The sequence below is a fragment of the Andrena cerasifolii genome, chromosome 10, assembly GCF_050908995.1.
Source record: "Andrena cerasifolii isolate SP2316 chromosome 10, iyAndCera1_principal, whole genome shotgun sequence".
Lineage (NCBI taxonomy): Eukaryota > Metazoa > Arthropoda > Insecta > Hymenoptera > Andrenidae > Andrena > Andrena cerasifolii.
Window position 1 is genome coordinate 4,416,310 of NC_135127.1, and position 17,344 is coordinate 4,433,653.

General features: G+C 36.9%; 1 protein-coding gene across 1 annotated transcript in view; it reads left to right on the top strand.

Annotated features, from left to right (window-relative positions):
- Positions 1-17,344, top strand: part of Sol1 — a 696,665-nt gene that overhangs the window by 111,940 nt on the left and 567,381 nt on the right. The window lies entirely within an intron of this gene.

The window sequence follows — 17,344 nt, forward strand, 5'->3', positions numbered from 1 at the left end:
GTTGTTGTCGAAAGTTGGTTTTGTTCGAAGTTACGAATTACAGGGACACGCGTGCCTCGCTCGTTCCACCGCGTATATCGCGACATTATTTACGCGGTATCGGAAGCTGGTTACACCCTGTACCGAGCGTCGTACACGATTCCCGATAGCGTTGAATGGTATAGTTGCACCAGCTGTGTCAGATACACGTTGAAGAATGTTCAGACAAATGCGTCGCACGCGTGCGTAGACTTCTTTCCTTTATCTTCGTGCGTGGCTGCTAACGCTTTGCTGATTGCGTAGGGTGTGGGGGAAAGAGAAGTGGTTGCTGCTGCTGCCATTCATTAGCATACTGGTCATAATAATAACGAGTTTGTTACGACACATGGATTGGCTGAATAGTAGTTAAACAGTGCGGTAATTGCACAGTAATACATTGTACAATAATAGTTTGTAGGAAATACAGACGTTATTAATATTATTATTAGGTAAATTGATGAATGAGGGAAGATCAGCACTAGGTAGTTGCTGTTATAAGCTTCAACCTCAATCCTGATAGAACAGTGTTTCCCAACTTTCTTTGACTCGCGACCCTCGTTTATAATATGCAAATAACCTGCGATCCCCCCATATAAGGTAAGGTAGGGGAAGTGTGTCTAAAACGACCCCCTTAAGGCGTAATTCATATAAAAAATACAAATGCTCATTATTTAAATAAAAGTAAATTAGTTTTTGTAAGCTAGTTTATCTACCTTATTATTGGCTTAGATTAAATTTAGCTACCTGATCAATTAGATTTTTTATATGCATTTTTGTGAAGGCATACTAGAGGATCATTTTGTGGACCTATGTGTATAAAATGATCCCTACGAGGGTTCCTTAGGAAAATAACCCCTAGGGTCATTTTATATGTACTGATAATGAATAAGACGAACATTAAAAAACATTGATTTATTTAAGTAAAATAAGATATTGAACTGAGTCACAAAATATGCGACCATAATAATTTAAAACAATTTTTAAAAAAATCAAATCTTAGATCATTTTTGGTATATAATCAATGAGAAGAAATACTTAAAATCAACTAACAAACGTAAGAAAATTAGATCAGCTTCACAGACTCAAATTTGTTCGCGCACCCCCTGGGATTCCTGGGATTATTTTATCCTACTAGAGAGGGATCATATGATCCCAAACATGCAACTCACATTCAGTGGTTGAATATGACGTCAAATTATTACATTCGATAACGAAGCATACATTAAATTGTTGTTGAAGTGTCATTAAATCCGCGAAACAACAGCTGTCACACTAAACCGTCAATGACAAAAATTACACACAACTGAAAAAGACCTTAGCTTAGATAAAAGGCAGTAATTTTGTTTTTTTCTTGTTTATAAAACACACAGCGCTGATATTTACATGGCACTTCGTGCGACACTTGACGACGTACAAGCTGAATTTTTGAACATCGATATTACGAAATAGCACCGCTAACAGCCGCAGAACAGCCAGGGATCATTTTACCCTGAGGGATCGTTTTAGCGACATTTCTCCTACATTTAATGAGGCAAAGAAAACGCATTAAAAATAGGTGTTTCACAATATAATTCTAACTTAACAATATTAAATTATCTTAATACATATATTAAATATAGGTACTTAAAGATATTTAATATATTTAATTATCTTAATATATGTATTAAATATATTTAAAGAAATTTAATATATTTAATTATCTTATTTAGTGTGATGGTTGTGCTTGCATCTGGGTAACCAGCTTCTTCTTTTTTTCATAAATAAAAAAGTAGGGTTACATCATTAATAGAATATAGCAATGTATCCATATTAAAATAAATAAGTGCTATGAAACATCAACTAAATATAACCGCTGCGACCATCCAGATAACATTTTGCGACGCCTGCTTGGGAACTACTGTGATAGAATAATTTTGAAGAAAAAAAATGAATACAAACATGATTAAATAAATGCCAAGTTGAAGATTAAAATGAGGGATTAAAGAAGCTGTGAGACAATATATAGTAGAGAGTACAAAATAAATGAACTGCAAAAAGTATGTATCGATGGGCATAAAATTAAAACAGTAGTAAAAGGAGAAGAAAAAATGTAGGAAAAGGAAGCTCTAAAGGTGTGAAAATTGAGGGGCTCCTCTGTTTAGATAACTTTTGTAACGTTTTGTTGAAAAATAGAAACTAATAACGATTATTTCGTGTTTGATTTAAATCAGTCACACAGTGAAGTAGAAATGCATTTCCAAAGAATGCAAAATGTAGCAAACTTCCTTGGAGCTCTTGAGCTGGAATGAAATTGACTTGGTAGCAAGCGTTACCAGCGTTCACCAGATCAAAGTTCCTTCTCTCCATATTTCACAGAAAGTAACGTATACTTTCACACACGACTTGCAACCTGTAATACATACCAGTAATAATAAACCTCCATCGGCTCGTAATATGTATGGTCAACTTAAATGTGGCAATACAGTAATTTACAGTTAATAATATTTAATTAGGAGTCCGCGTACGAGTAGTATAAAATTTGCATAGCTGTATGGTAATTTAAAGTGCTAAAGGGAGTAATTTATGTAGTGATACTGCGATGCTTAATTAGACTGTGCCGCGCGCCTAAGATATGCCTGTCTGCTATGGGCAACGTTCAGCGCTGTACCTACATTTACAAGGCATGCAAAATCTACGGTGCAAATCTAAACATTCGATGTAAATGGGAACTTAAATTTGCAACGATACATAGAAAATTATATCGTATCAAAACCTCGAAGTAGTATCGCATGTTTCGTCCTTTTTAGTTCATTTCTATTCACTCCCATGTTGCGGTAATTAATACACATCGATACCAATAGCAAAACCAGCTGCTATGGTACAAAAGGAGTCAGTACGCGATTACAATAGAAATTCCGATACATTGCCGAATTGTAATTATCATTCCCTGACCATATTGTTTATGCACAACAAATACCCGGTGTTACGCGAAGTCCAGAACAGAAAGCTGTATATTTCATACTAGCGCTCCGTTAATGATATTCGCGAGAGTATTCGTAAATAACTTGACTATCTGCGTATCTTAATTAGCCCCGGTATAATTGCTTTACGCAACCGTGCTGTAGGCCCCATTTAAATTAACGTTATGCTAAACACTGTCTCGCGTAAACGGGGTGTGTCCTCCTCCGACTATTTTTACAATTCCATTAGTAATTTATCCAACCTCTCTCCGGACGCGATTAAAGTCTCGCATGCAGTTTATAATCTGCCGGAGAACCTTTCGTGTCGTGCATCGAGACGATTTTAACGAACATCTCCTGTAAGCCCAAGGGTTGGGGAAAAAATGAAAAATCTTTTCGACGCCCAGTATGGAATGTGAGGACTGTGTAATGAAGCAATAAAATTATAAGCCACGTTTATTTTTTGTGTATGATATAGATCTTATTTATAAAACACAAGTTATTTTAGTAAGGATTGTAATGGTGTTTAGATTTATTAAAAATGTATTCAAAGTATGATGAGGAGAGTAACATTTTTAAATGTAAAATTAAAAGAAAGTTACTAACCGTGCCGAAGGCAGTTTAACTTCGGTGATTGGACGTTTTTCTTTGTTTGTAAAAGTCTCTTTATTATATCACATATTTGCTCTTAAGTGTATAAAATATAAATACATTTAAACTGCTTCTTTGGCACTCGTGATTATGCTTAGTTTCTATAAATAATGCTTAACCTACTACTATGATTAATCAGTCGATATGCGGTATATCTCTTATTTCTAGTGTGTTTATTTAGTCCATACGTGGTATTGTTTCCTGTAATCATTTAATAAGGAAAAATTGGGTTGGAAAAAGAAACTTTTTCAGTCTCAATTGTACACCTTTGTGTGTACCTGTTTTCATGTAATATTTAAAAGCGTTATTATAATATTAGACCTATTTAATAGTTTACTTAACTTACTTAAATTACTTTTGTCTACCGAGTATCGCATCTTTTATCACATGAGCATCAATGCATTTCGTAATAAATAGTTAACTTTTGATAAGGTAGCCTAAGATTTCTGTTAGATTTTTACTTTGTAGATTACTACTAGTGTTCCTGATTTCTCGATATATTTTGTTTCTCGAGAAATCAGAAATGAGATCATATTTCTTGAGAATTCTCGAGGTTTCTCGAGAAATTGAAAAAAATATTGCACAAATGATATTGTTTTAATAATGTTGATAATATTTATCAAAAACACAAGAAAACTTTAACTAAATGATTATTCCTGTCTAATTTATACAAAACTTGTGTAAATGAAAAAATAGACATTAAATATAATTTGCAAATTTATTTATTTAATACAAACTTTGTACAAACTTTGACTACTCATTTCTGGGATACCAACTGGAAGCTGTAAATATACAATCGTTAAGTTTACAAAGAGCACCTCTTTTCCAAATCTAATTCAGGTGTTATACACCACAATAACCACTCCAATAATCCAAATCCTCGACGAAAGAGATCCCAAACTCAGCCAATAACATCCACGTTCCCCCCTAGCATTGCAAGCACCCGAGAATATTGTACTTCCCAGCTCCTGAAACACACACGAGCTATTTAGTAGACACCTATGTTATTATTCAATCTTCGCACACTTGATTTCGTTCTACGAAACGCTCTGGCACGGAACTCGAAGCCCTCGCTGCCACGGGAAGCTAGCTTTTACTCCTTGAGAACACCCAAATTGGCATATGAATATTCATCGGAACTTGTTTCTTCCTCGCAACGTTTGAGGTTGATTAATTTCCTGTTGTCGCACAGCCTTATCCAATCTCCGCGCGTTTCGTATCGCTCCAGGAACGTTTCGGTATAGAACCCGGCCGCATTTCACTTTAGTTTACGCCCTCCATTTTTCTCCCGGCTCTGCTCTATCTGCGGAGTGTTCCCCCCCCCCCCTCTCGTCCAGCGTGCAACGGGGGAGAATTTACGTCGATGTTAATCGTTCGTTAGCCGACGGCGAGGGCGCAGTTGTAATAACGATTACGCGGCGCAAAAATTACGATTTTAATTAAAGTCCATCCACGCCGAAAGAGGCTCGCGCGGGAGATAGCGCGCGGCCTGGGCTTATTTAGCGCGCCGTGCCGTGCAATTAAATCGTGAAGGACTGCGGGGATGCGAAGACCGTCGTAAAAACTTCGATTGGAAACGGGGTGACCCCGGGTGTCCCGCGTAATTTCTGGAGGTGTTCACGATGACAAATGCAGCCGCGCCGTTGCCACAGTCACTGGCGAGCCTCGGAAAAAGGCGAAAGAGTAACAGCGGCGGATAGAGGAACGCCGGGTTCCATTACACACAGCGCGCAGAGCGCGCAGCTCGCCAGTGTTATGCAAAAAACGCGCCGCATTTAACTTGGTGAACCGTGCGGCCGTAGAGGGGCCAGAATTGTATCCATTGCTTCGGCTGGCATCATTGAACGCGTTACGTTCCTACGTTTCTGTCGCATATGCGGTTAACAGCATGGAACAAACAGCATTCCGTGCCTCCCCTTTTTTCCACCCCGCTCGTCCCGCGCCCCTCGTATTTCGTTGGAAATTTCGCCCGTGTTTTTAGCCTGTTGCGTGCCGCGCCATAAAGAAATAGTAAAACGTTGGGATAGGGCACGCTTTCCCGTCGGTGTCGCTGACGTTGGTTCCAGTTCCCGTCAGACCGTTGGGCAGCGGGATTTCCGATGCTATGATCGCGAGAAGGAAGTTGGCGTTCGTGAAAGTCAGACGCGGGAGTGGCTCTATTAAGGGGTCGTTCCTGTTAGCGCGCTGACAAATTCAGCGATTTTCAGGAATTTATTGCGACGCAAATAATCATAGTAATGGAATAAAACTTTTTCCGATTTGTTAAACTACATTTCTACAGTATATAAAAAATATAAAAGTAATACAATTATTGATCTTCAAATGCTTTTGAAAGCGGTCTTTATGATATGTTTAAAAATTCATGCCTCGTTCGTGAAGGCGATTTCAGCTGTTAGACTTCTCTGAACCCAGAAATCCAAACAGATTCTTGGTCAGTATGACTGCCGCTATTGCTGGGACAATAATTAGTGATTTATCGTAAAAATTAGCAAAATGGCGGGCAAACTGCGAGAAAAATGTTTTTCGGCTTTTTTTCTTTTGATGTTTTCGATTTCTAAAGTAGGTTTGACTGGATGAAAATACTTGGTTTTAGTCACTGCGAGAGTCATAGGTGTACAGAATAAGCAGTAAAATTTGTGAAGCGATCGGTTCGATGGATTTTGAGATTTTATCTTCGCGATGTGAAATAATGACGTCTCGAGAAAAACGTGTTCATCTATAGAGGCCGAGCATCTGTCGGAGGTAAAATAATCGGGATTTTTCCATGAAAATATAATAGTACATTCTTAAGGATATGTACTTTCAAATAATGTTTTAAAAAAATCGATTTTTTCAACCCGTCTAACCGGAATGATCCCTTAATTAAGGGGTTAGTCTACTGTGACGGCACGAAAACATACGTAACCTTTTGATGCAAAATGTAGAGAAACTAATCACCCGATTAAATTGCGGTTTGGCACTTAATTTTAGCATGTTGTAGAGCATTAAAAACAATTATAAAAGTTAAGAAAATATATATAGATACATGTCACGAAGGGGCTCCGAATTGACGGTCTTTTTTACGGAGGGTAAACGGTGTACCTACCATCTAACTCAATTTTGGATTATCTGAAACAAAAAACCAAATTTGTCTATTAAGTATAATGCAATTCCTAAGCATTAACGAAACCGTTTTTTAATATTTTGAAAATTCACTGAATAACAGCGTGTTAAAGAAAAGAATACCGATTTTCGCGAAGAAATTCTTCTGCAAAAAGAACTCAAGTTTCTTTGAAATATCTATTTCTTGCGAGGTAAAAGATATGCCTTCGAAGGAAACAGTTCGAGTCAGCACGGAAACATATAGGATGCAGTAAAAGATGTTATTGAACAAAAAATGTCACTAAGATCTGTTGGCGAAACTTATGACGCCAGTAAATCTCATTTGCGTAGACAAATAATTCTAAAAATAATGAGTGCTGCGTTTCTAAAGAAAACTTTGCTACCAGTAAAGAAGATTGACTCCATGTAAGATTTGCGAAAAATGAGCCATGAGTCATGCGGAATAAAGGGAGTTTTCAATTTATTTTTTGTTCTATGTGCCATTAATAATATTTTAACAATAGATCTCATTTTTGTTCTCATTTTGTCCCATTTAAAACTACCTAGTCGTGGAAGGGGCATTTTCGACTTATTCGAAAATCGAAGATTTTTTTATTTTCTGTTATTATTAATGAGTTTGTAATATATTGTTATTGAAGGCCAATAAACATACTTCCTTTTAATGGACTTGTGTTTGAATACCTATCATGATATTATAAAAAAGGGACGCTAAATGAAAATGTCCTTTTTATGGCACCTCTCCCCTACTCGTAAAATACATTCGTCTAAGAGACACAATAGATATGTTTCGAAATTTGCCAACCAGTAACTCCATCTCGCGGGCTATAAAATTGTAGAGGGCACTATGATTTCCAAAGTAATGAACAACTGGTTCCATCAGTTGGATTCGTAATTTTACTTTCTGTACCGCGATGAAGGGCCCTCTAAACTTTGCGCGCAATGGAAAATATTGTGTTTTGACTTCGTTGGGCAGAGGATTCGCGGCGTACAGAAAAACCAGCAATTTGCAATTTAAAAGACTTCACGATGTAGGTGTGTTAACGATTTCGCGAGAAAGCCAGGACATCGGAGGCAGCTTTTTCCAGTTTCACTTTTCCCGGGTCACTCCACTGGGACTTCGTCGAGCGAACTTTTTCATAATAGGTTTCGACACAATCGTCGCGATAATTCCTTGGCTGCAATATGACGTAGTAGCCAAGGGAGAAGTTCAGATCTAATCAATTCGATTTTTACGATGTTAGGAATAATTTCGCCAAATTGCCATACGAATATGGTGAATATCCCAATTTCTGCTGATTTAAGAGGTAACTCGTCATAAAGAAGGTTTAAAAAATTTGTTTGTGATCAAAATTTGCAGAGTAATTGATTAATTCTTTAATAATAAATCAACCAATTCTAAAACTATTTAAGAAACATATTTCAAGATGTTTAACTATTAGTAATTTGTAATTAAATATATAAGGCTCTAAATGTCCTTATTTCTGCTCATGAAAAATAGCAATGTATGTATTGCCCCAAGATCGTGCAACACTCACGTAAATGTTTAAATAATTTAGAATTAAATTATTTTTATTAAAATTAAATTCTTGTTGCAACTATAGTACAAACTTAACGCATATAATATTAAGAGAAATACGAAATGAGCAGAAATGGGGACATCAGCAGAAATTGGCACATTCATCTTACCTACTTAAAAAATCTCGATATAGCTGCGAGCTAAAAGCAATAACAACGCCAAACAGTTAGCAGAGTATAGTCGTTTCTGAATCATCGGTCAATAAAATTGTCTCACGAATGATGGGCAAAAATATTTCCATAAGGTATTATTCTGAAATATGATAGAACCTTGATTATGCAAATACCATTTAATCGAACGCTTGAGTAGCCGGAGGAAGGGTCATTTGGTAAAGGAGCAGTAGGGAAGAAACGAGAAACTTGATGAAACGAGTATTCGAAAGATTTCATGATGCATAAAATAAAAATGGCAATGGTAAAGAAAATTGCGAGTCTGAAAATAATATTCAAAAACGATTATGTCTGACAGAGCCCAATGATTGCAGATTACAACATAGAATAAAATATGTTGCTAAATCATAAAGTAAATTCTGGTTTATAAATCTAATATTAAATACTAGACGATACGTCTTCATTAAATTATTTATATGTGTCGATCAGTTTCAGCAATCAAGACTTTATCCTGCTACGATTAGAAAGCTGATATTAAGAATATTAGTGGAAGAACGAGTCGAAGAATTACTAAATTCCACTCACGAATAATTACTTTATCTCGACCTATAATTAAATCGTGATTCTCGTATGGAATGTGGATGCTCTTACGACATCCGTTTCCTGCTGCAGCTTTTGAATTTACTTTGGTCGAGGATGACACAATGATGTTATCAAGTGTTTAGTGTTGAAGGGGAATGTGTTTATTCGTCGGGGCTGGCCACAAAGTTTAATAATACTGGTTGCGGAAGGTGGCAAAAGTTGGACTTCGTGTGAGCCCTTTGCAGACATGGGTGTGTACGTAAATTTACACGTGCGCTTGCATTGCAGTAGGAGGCACATCGACGCAAGGGTAACATCCATTAAGAGAACTATCTATTCTGTGTAGCCAAGTGCGTAACATCGGCTCTGTAATTGAGGCGCATACCTCTGCAAATACTTAATTGTTCGAGGCAGCATTGAACAATTGACATAGTTATTACGCAATATAATATTTACATAGTGAATTATTAAAATTCTGTAGGGCATCGACACTTTCATATCGATTTTAATATTTAGTTCAATTTAGTATAATATTTTTGAGTTTATAAATGAAAATTACAGAATCGTTGGCCACCTTTTCGTTGTTTAAATGAAAAATTATGTTGTTTAAGGACGATGTTGATTGTCCAAATTGTGGGTGGGATTTATTATTGAATGCATTAGCACTAAATGCAGTGGGAAGAATAATCGACGATATTTTCATCCTAGCTTCAGCCGTTTCCAAATTGGATGGAAGTATTTTTCGCCGTATTAATAATGGAACTAGAATAGTATTTCGTTGAAGGTATGTCTGTAAAAGAATCCATCTCATTAAAAATGCGAAACACAAATTTCGCCTCCTTTTTGTATTTAACTCGTGATTCATTACAAAATCGTTACGCTAACACAACCGAATGCTAATGGTATAAAATGTGGTAATGGTATTTTAAAAGTTTGCAAATATCTCAACGATGGCCCGCATTTGAGAGCACCTGCAGCATTTTATCAGAACGTTATTTCAGGAATGCAATTTTCCGGACAATGTTTTAACATGATTAAAATTCCTCTTGTTACTAATGTAGCCTAAAAACGTAATTTTTAGATGAATACCACCTCCACGTAACCTCATTATGCAACCCTTTTATAACCTGTTTCCCACGAATGGGAACTAAATTCTCTTACGCGTCGATTTATTCGATTTTCAAACAATGTAAAGGATGTTACAACAACTTACAACAAATACTGTGGATCTTTTTCGAACACAATATTTTCTGATTGATTTAAAGAAACGCTTTTTTTCACGATATATTCAGTCTTCTAATGTAAACCATCATCAGAATTTGAAATATGAAAGTGCAGAAGAATTAGATAATGTAGCTTCATCAAGGATCACCATTTTTCTATCACGATTTAAGTCACAGGCAGCGGTATTTTATTGGCTTAAACGTCTGCGTTGGTTGCCAGTAGTATTTGTATTATTATTGCTTTTGCACATTTGCTTGGAAACAAATGGGGTCGAGTACCTATGGCCAACTAATTCTTCTTTGCTAATTATCCTTACTAATTCTATTACTAATTATCCTTTAATATCCCCTACATTATCCTGCACATAATTACTCTGGCAATCTGTGTCATCTCCCACAAGCTACATTTTCTTACCACTAGTTGACTTATATTCTTATCTATATCAAGCAGCACTACCCCAAACATAGATAAGCCTAGAATTATTGACAACCACTTTCATAATCCACTCATAATACTGCGACTATTATCAATCCTATTAATCTTTCTTCGATTACAGAACATTAAGGGGTCAATCTACTTTGTTCGGCCGAAAAATGAAGCTATTTTTAAAGATTTTCTTCTCAATAAATACAATATATAATGAAATAAATCTTTTTGGAATTTATTAAGCTACTCTTATGTTATACAAAAAAATTAAAAAGATTGTTTTGAATTTGTTTTATATGTTTTTTTTTAAAGCGTCAATGTGACACCTACGAAAAGAGGTATGTTTGTGGCGTAGGTGATTTCCCGGCTCAGGCTTATCTGAACCAAAAAATTGGAAAAGATTCTTAATCTGCAAGAGTGTCGCTATCGCCCGTAGCTCAATTAACAATTTTTCTTGACTAATAGCAAAATGGCGCAATATAAGAGTAGCTTAATAAATTCCAAAAAGATTTATTTCATTATACATTGTATTTACTCAGAAGAAAATCTTTAAAAAAGCTGAATTTTTCGACCAATCAAAGTAGAACGACCCCGATGGAGAATGTAGTTTAGAAGCTACTGTAAAAATTTCAACTGAATCGAATAAAATTTGTTCAAATTGTGCTGCTGGAAATTTTGAAAAATGTGGTTCCGAGAAAAATGCGTTTAAAGTGCCATTTTGAAAAAAAGACAAGAAATAAAAATATCTTGACACTGCTTAAGAAGTGTATAATAAAAGCGTTTAAACAGATTTTCCACTTATTTCATTGTTTACCCACAAACAATTGCCAAAGGGCTACGTTTTTGTGCCGCTATAGTGGTGCTACCCCTTGATCTTTCTCCGAATACAAAAGCTTAAAAAAGGGAAATCAGTTACTTTCCCAACTCCAGTGACCAAAATATTAAAATCGCGATCCGGAAATTCGACAAGCCCATCATTTCCCTCTCCACCTCCTTTCATTACCCATAACCGTTAAAGTTACTGTTTACCGAATTGCAAATACCGACCCAACAGTCGGCAGTCAGAAATTCACTTGGAACCGCGAATGTCGATTGTGTGGCCCCATAGTCAGAATACAATTTAATCCCGCGTAACTCCGCGCTGGCGACGTTGTTTAACGTTGTTTCCTAGTTGGCCGAAGGTGCACCAGAGTCGGCCGATAAATCATGGATATTTTTCCGGGCGACATCTGTGCCCACTGTTCCATGCCCTCTAATTGATCTAAACCGTGTCTTAACTATACTTAGCCGGCTGACCCGGCCCTTATCGATCCAATCAAGCGGGGACTCGAAAGCCAGGCTCGAAGCCCAATTCAACCGATTGGCAATACCGCGGTTTCATCGTGGCCTGGCGCCACAATTGTTTGACGAGCTCACCTTGTTACCTAAGTTGCGCAAAAGTTTGTCAGGGTTTCCTGCCGGCTGGCAATTTCAGCGGTGGTGTTAAACTTATTCCTGCTGATCACCAATGGGATGAATACCGCTGCCGCGGTATTCCTAGGGCGAGGGTGAATCCAAATGAGAGGACGGGAAACGCGTGGCCGCTTTTCGCCGTGTATTATTCACCCCTGCAGCAGACTTCTGTACCGAGCGGTGAAGAAATGATAACGAGCAGTCTTGTGCAAGGATTGCTGGGTGTTTTGTTGTTCGTTATTATTCAGCAGGATAAGAATACGTCTTCAGAGGTATGTATATTAATATTCTACGAAGGGACCAAGTGTTACTGTACCTACTCGTTTCCACGAAAATTTGTTAGTGGATGTAGTTAGAAGATAGAAGAGGGAAATATTTGATCCATGCCTGCTACTTTGCGTACACTCAGTAGCTTCTATGATATTTAAGAATGCAGGTCGCGTTTCGTTTGCAATTTTGGTAAGTAATTATGACGTCAAACTTCCTTTGAGAGGAACGATTACATAATCGGTGAGGGCAAGGTGTTGTGACGTGGAAGTGTCTAGAAATGATTGAGTTCCAGGTTCAGCTGAGCAAATATTCCTTTTTTGTGTCATTTTTTTTTAATTTATACAGAAGGTAGAGTTACTTTTTTTTAAATTATTGAATTAAGTTTTTCTTCTTTTAGAAAGAAAGCACGGGATTGGTAATTATTTTGAATACACTTTTGTTGCACGTTGTTTGTTGGTCAGTATTTCGAAAACTATGGAGTGTCGAGGTAAACATTTGATTATGGGTGAAGTATTTCTTGGTTCCCTATTTATCCACAAAGTTTCGTTGAAATTTGTTATAAACACTTCGTGTTAGACACTTAATATTTCATGAAAGCAGGATGTAAGATTTTTAGAATTGAAGGAGGGTAAAAGCGAAATGGGTAAGGGTTTTTGTTAGATTCGTTTGTTCTTGCTTTCTTCTGTGTTCTGTTTATTTATTTGGAATACAGTAACAGGGATTTCGTTGGCTCGATTGAAAGCGAGAGGGGAATTTTGTATCATCGTTGAACGAGCGATCGTTGGCTTAGTGTCCCAAACTCCTGAAGTACCTTTAAATAAAGAAAAGGATCAACAGCGATTTCTCCTTTATCTCTGGAATCCTCTCGATAGTAAAGCAAGGATTTCCTCGTCGAACTTGGTTGTCTTATGAACACACGAAACAGCAAAGTTGAGTTGTTTTCGGACAGGCTACTCCCTGGATTTGGAGAAGAAGAAGATGGATCTGAAGTAGATTCGAAGTAATGCAAGTTCGTAGTAATATTTAATACACGTTTCGTATTATTGGACACTGTCTACTGTAAGAAACGAGACCTCGGAAAGAAAATTATTCTCAATAATATCTAAATTAATTCTCTTATGGAATTATTCCAATAAAATTGTTATCATTTTTCTAGTTGCTTTCCATTACATTTCTCAAGGATTAACAAAACAATTCGGAGGTTTTTGTAATATACATTGCTATGGGCATATGTTTCTTTTTATTTTTAGTATCTGCTAACTTTCATTGCCTTCAATACTCACGTAGGAAGGGAGCGCAACACAGGTTGTTTCGGAACATTACTTTTTATCGAAATGGCTTCAGTTATTGCGTTGTTTCCATAATTGAGTAAAGTGAAATTCGTCCACAGAAACAAAATTATTGGACTTACTCTTTTGCACTATTGTTCTCTGAAAATATTAGGAAGATAATATATCATTAATACTTCTTATTAGTTGAGTAATTAATTTATTGGTTGAATATAACAAACAACAATAGAACGAAGCAGCATAAACTTTTAATGGACTAGCATTAGGTTTGTTACTTTTAACGTCGTATTGGGAATAATCTATTAAGTTGAGAAAATATGTTATCGCACACAGAAAATAAATATTCCTTTAGATATTATACGTATTTTGCAAAAACAGCCACATACTTGAAAGATTGTATTTCGTTTTCACATTTATTAGGTACCTGTTGAAAGATTTACTTGAAAATTAAAGTCTCGTAGAATACTTATTCACAAAATTGAGTGGAAGCTCGTAGTCGATACTGACCACGTTTGGTATTTATTAATATATTCTTCCCTCTCTTTTGCAACTGCTGAGGAATCTACAGTTGCGATGCTGAATATTAGAATTCCTCATAATCACGACACAAAACATTATGAATGTCCAAAGAGATAAGATAAACGTCACAAATCATCTATTATATTTGATATTTTACTAGTTCAAAAATCTTCGTGGCTTGGTGCAGTAACTTTAATCAAACGCAGTCCGAAGTTCACTTTTCCAATGAAACATTAAAGCAGAAACACCGATCGAATTAAAGAGCCTGCCCTACTCTTCTTAAACTTCTCGAAGATGACAGTATGCTTTCACCGAATCTGTTCGGCTTAGAGATTAGCATCGAAATCGGATCGAACATTTCGAATACTTTTCAAACTAACAATACTAATAGAAACAAAGAATTTCAAGAAAACTAATCTAAACTGTCTATTGATAAACATAACTTACTAGGGAACAATTACCTAAAAAAAAAAACATATTTCACTGCGGAATAATATATTCACTTGATAACATACTTATCAAACATTTATTGGAATAAGTTCGCAACAAACTTAACAACATTCTCGAGTACTATATCTATTTATTTTATTTATCAATAAAATAAATAATATTATAATAAATTATTATAAGTTAAAAGAAAACAGGAACAGTAGCTAGATCTAAAATAAGACATACCACAAAATACAATACAAGTAAATAGAAGTTAACGAGAGTCGTTAACCGCCTTCCTCGCTGAGTCCTTTCAAGGGTACAGTGAGTGACAGAAGAGATCTACCAAATGCGCAACAGAGTTAGAAGATCTACATAGTCTATCAACACTAACTTCAACATTAACGTTAAGTTCAAGTAAGCTTAACAGCTCCGGACACTCGACATGGCGATTCATAATTCCACAGATATATTATCTGCCTCCAAGCATTTACATGCTACTCTAAAAGAATCGCGCAGACGTGACACGTGTCCCGCAAACGAGCACACTTTATTCGCCGTAAATTGTAGGACGTAAGGAGGCTCGTTTCCTGGCCGGCTCACGTCTGGTTTTGTAAATATGGACGCATCCGCGCATTTATATCCCGCATTCGATCGCGTTCTTGCGATTCAGAAAGATATCGGACCGTAATTCCTCCTCCCCATCTCAATAATACCGCCGGAGGGGCACGTGCAATGAGAATGATAGCAATAAGGAATACGTTCTGACGGGGAAAAGGGAGGGACGCGTACGGAAGACGAAATATACCAGTGACTTGTCTCCGGTGGGAACGGTGCGCCAGAACGTATTGCGCGAAGTAATAACGCGAGAGATTCGGGCATGCTAGATTTATCGTGGCAACACATAGCAGTGACGTGACAGGAACGGCAACGAGGCCCAACGACAGCTGCTGCGTGCGGCCCCGGCTGCCTCGTGCTCTCTATTTGGCGCACAGGATGCCTAAAAGAGGGTGTCAGAAAATCATGGATCCCTTACAGCAGAAATTTTCGACCATACGCATCACCATTCTTCTCGTTGTATTTTTGGCAAACGCGACAGTGTTGTTTGATTGCGCACTGTTTAGTTCACGAACACGCACGTACGCTCTCAGTTTAAAATTCTTAGACCACCCACTATTTTTAGCAAACTCCCGTGTGTGGTGTAGATTATAAAGTTTCAACTAAAGCGTAAATTCGGCTGTTTTGTAGCCGCACGGATTGTGAGAACGATCTATGACTCCATACTGAATTCCAGTTTAGGATCCATGACTGCATCAGGATTAATAGTAATAATATTCCACCATTCTTACAAAAATCAGTATTTTGTAATTTCCGTGCTTCCCGAGATAATCTTATATAGAACTCAAAAATATATTGGTTCTTTGTTGTGGGTAAAAAATTGAAAGAAAAATCTTTCCGGTCGCGGAACGCTGTTTTTCAGAAGGTGATTATTTTGTTGAGCTGTGCCGCCGCCATTTTGTATTAAAACAATTAAAAAAAAAATGTGATCATACTTCAAGGTATGTACAATAAAGGCCTTCAAACAGATTTTGTGTTCCATTCACTATACTCAGATAAAAAATTCTCAAAGTCAGGCTGCTTTTCCGGACTCTACAGTGGCATTATCCCTTAACACATTATTATACATATTGTGTATTATCTACGTGCAACGTTTAAATTAAATCGCCGATCCGAACCTCTGGTACATACATCGTTAGATTGTCAGACGTAGAAACAGAATTATTCTCCCGCATAAGTAAATTTTGTTACTACAGAGTCACGAAAGAGACATCGAAATATCGCTGCATTTTCTTCTGATGGTACCCATCGGGGCGTAGACATGTCGTTTGACAGAGCACACATCAGACACTGCATTTTGCACCAGTTCAACGGAGGCAATAATGTAGTAGAGGTTGCAAGAAAGATTTGCGACGTTTACGTGGAGCGTGTTATGGATGAAGGAGTGTATCGATTAAAGATCAGTTCTGTTCTGGGCAACTATCGAAAATCGATGATATGGAACTGCAGTTGCCTGGTGTATCTGATATACATCAAACGGCAGCAGAAATTAGCCAAAAACTTGGAGTTTACCGAACTACAGTATTGCGAGGAATTCATGCATTTGAAATGGTCTCAAAGTTAGATACACGGCTGCCATACGAATTATCGGACGGGAACTTTATACTCAGTTTCCATACGCTCTTCATCCCTCACACGTCATAGGTATGTATATCTCAGTCTTACTGAGATCATATAGTTACCTCAATGTCTAGCGTCTACAAAAATATATTTCGCAAAAGATAATTCTGTGTAACACAAACGAGACTTTAATATCAACGTGTAAGCCTAGGGTGGCCCTTATTTCCAATCTGCGATTTCATTTGTTCTCACCCCCTAATATGGTTCTATTTCGTAAAAAAATAGTCCCTGAAATAGATTATTGCAATCGGACAGCAGGAAAGGGTGCTGAGCAGGACTTAAAGTTTAAAATTCATCAATGGTAAGAATTTGAAGAATTTCTCAAAAATGGTAAGCTCTATCGAAATTTTGTTCAAATAATATTGAAAGAGCATTTAATTTTCTACAATTACTGTATATATAAGTTTTTCGTACCTCCAACCGTTTTTTAGATAATAGCGTTTGAATATAGAGAAGTCCGCACTTCGCGCGTCCGACCTGTATGGCGTGACGTATTGTGAGCGCCAACTACTGTATATG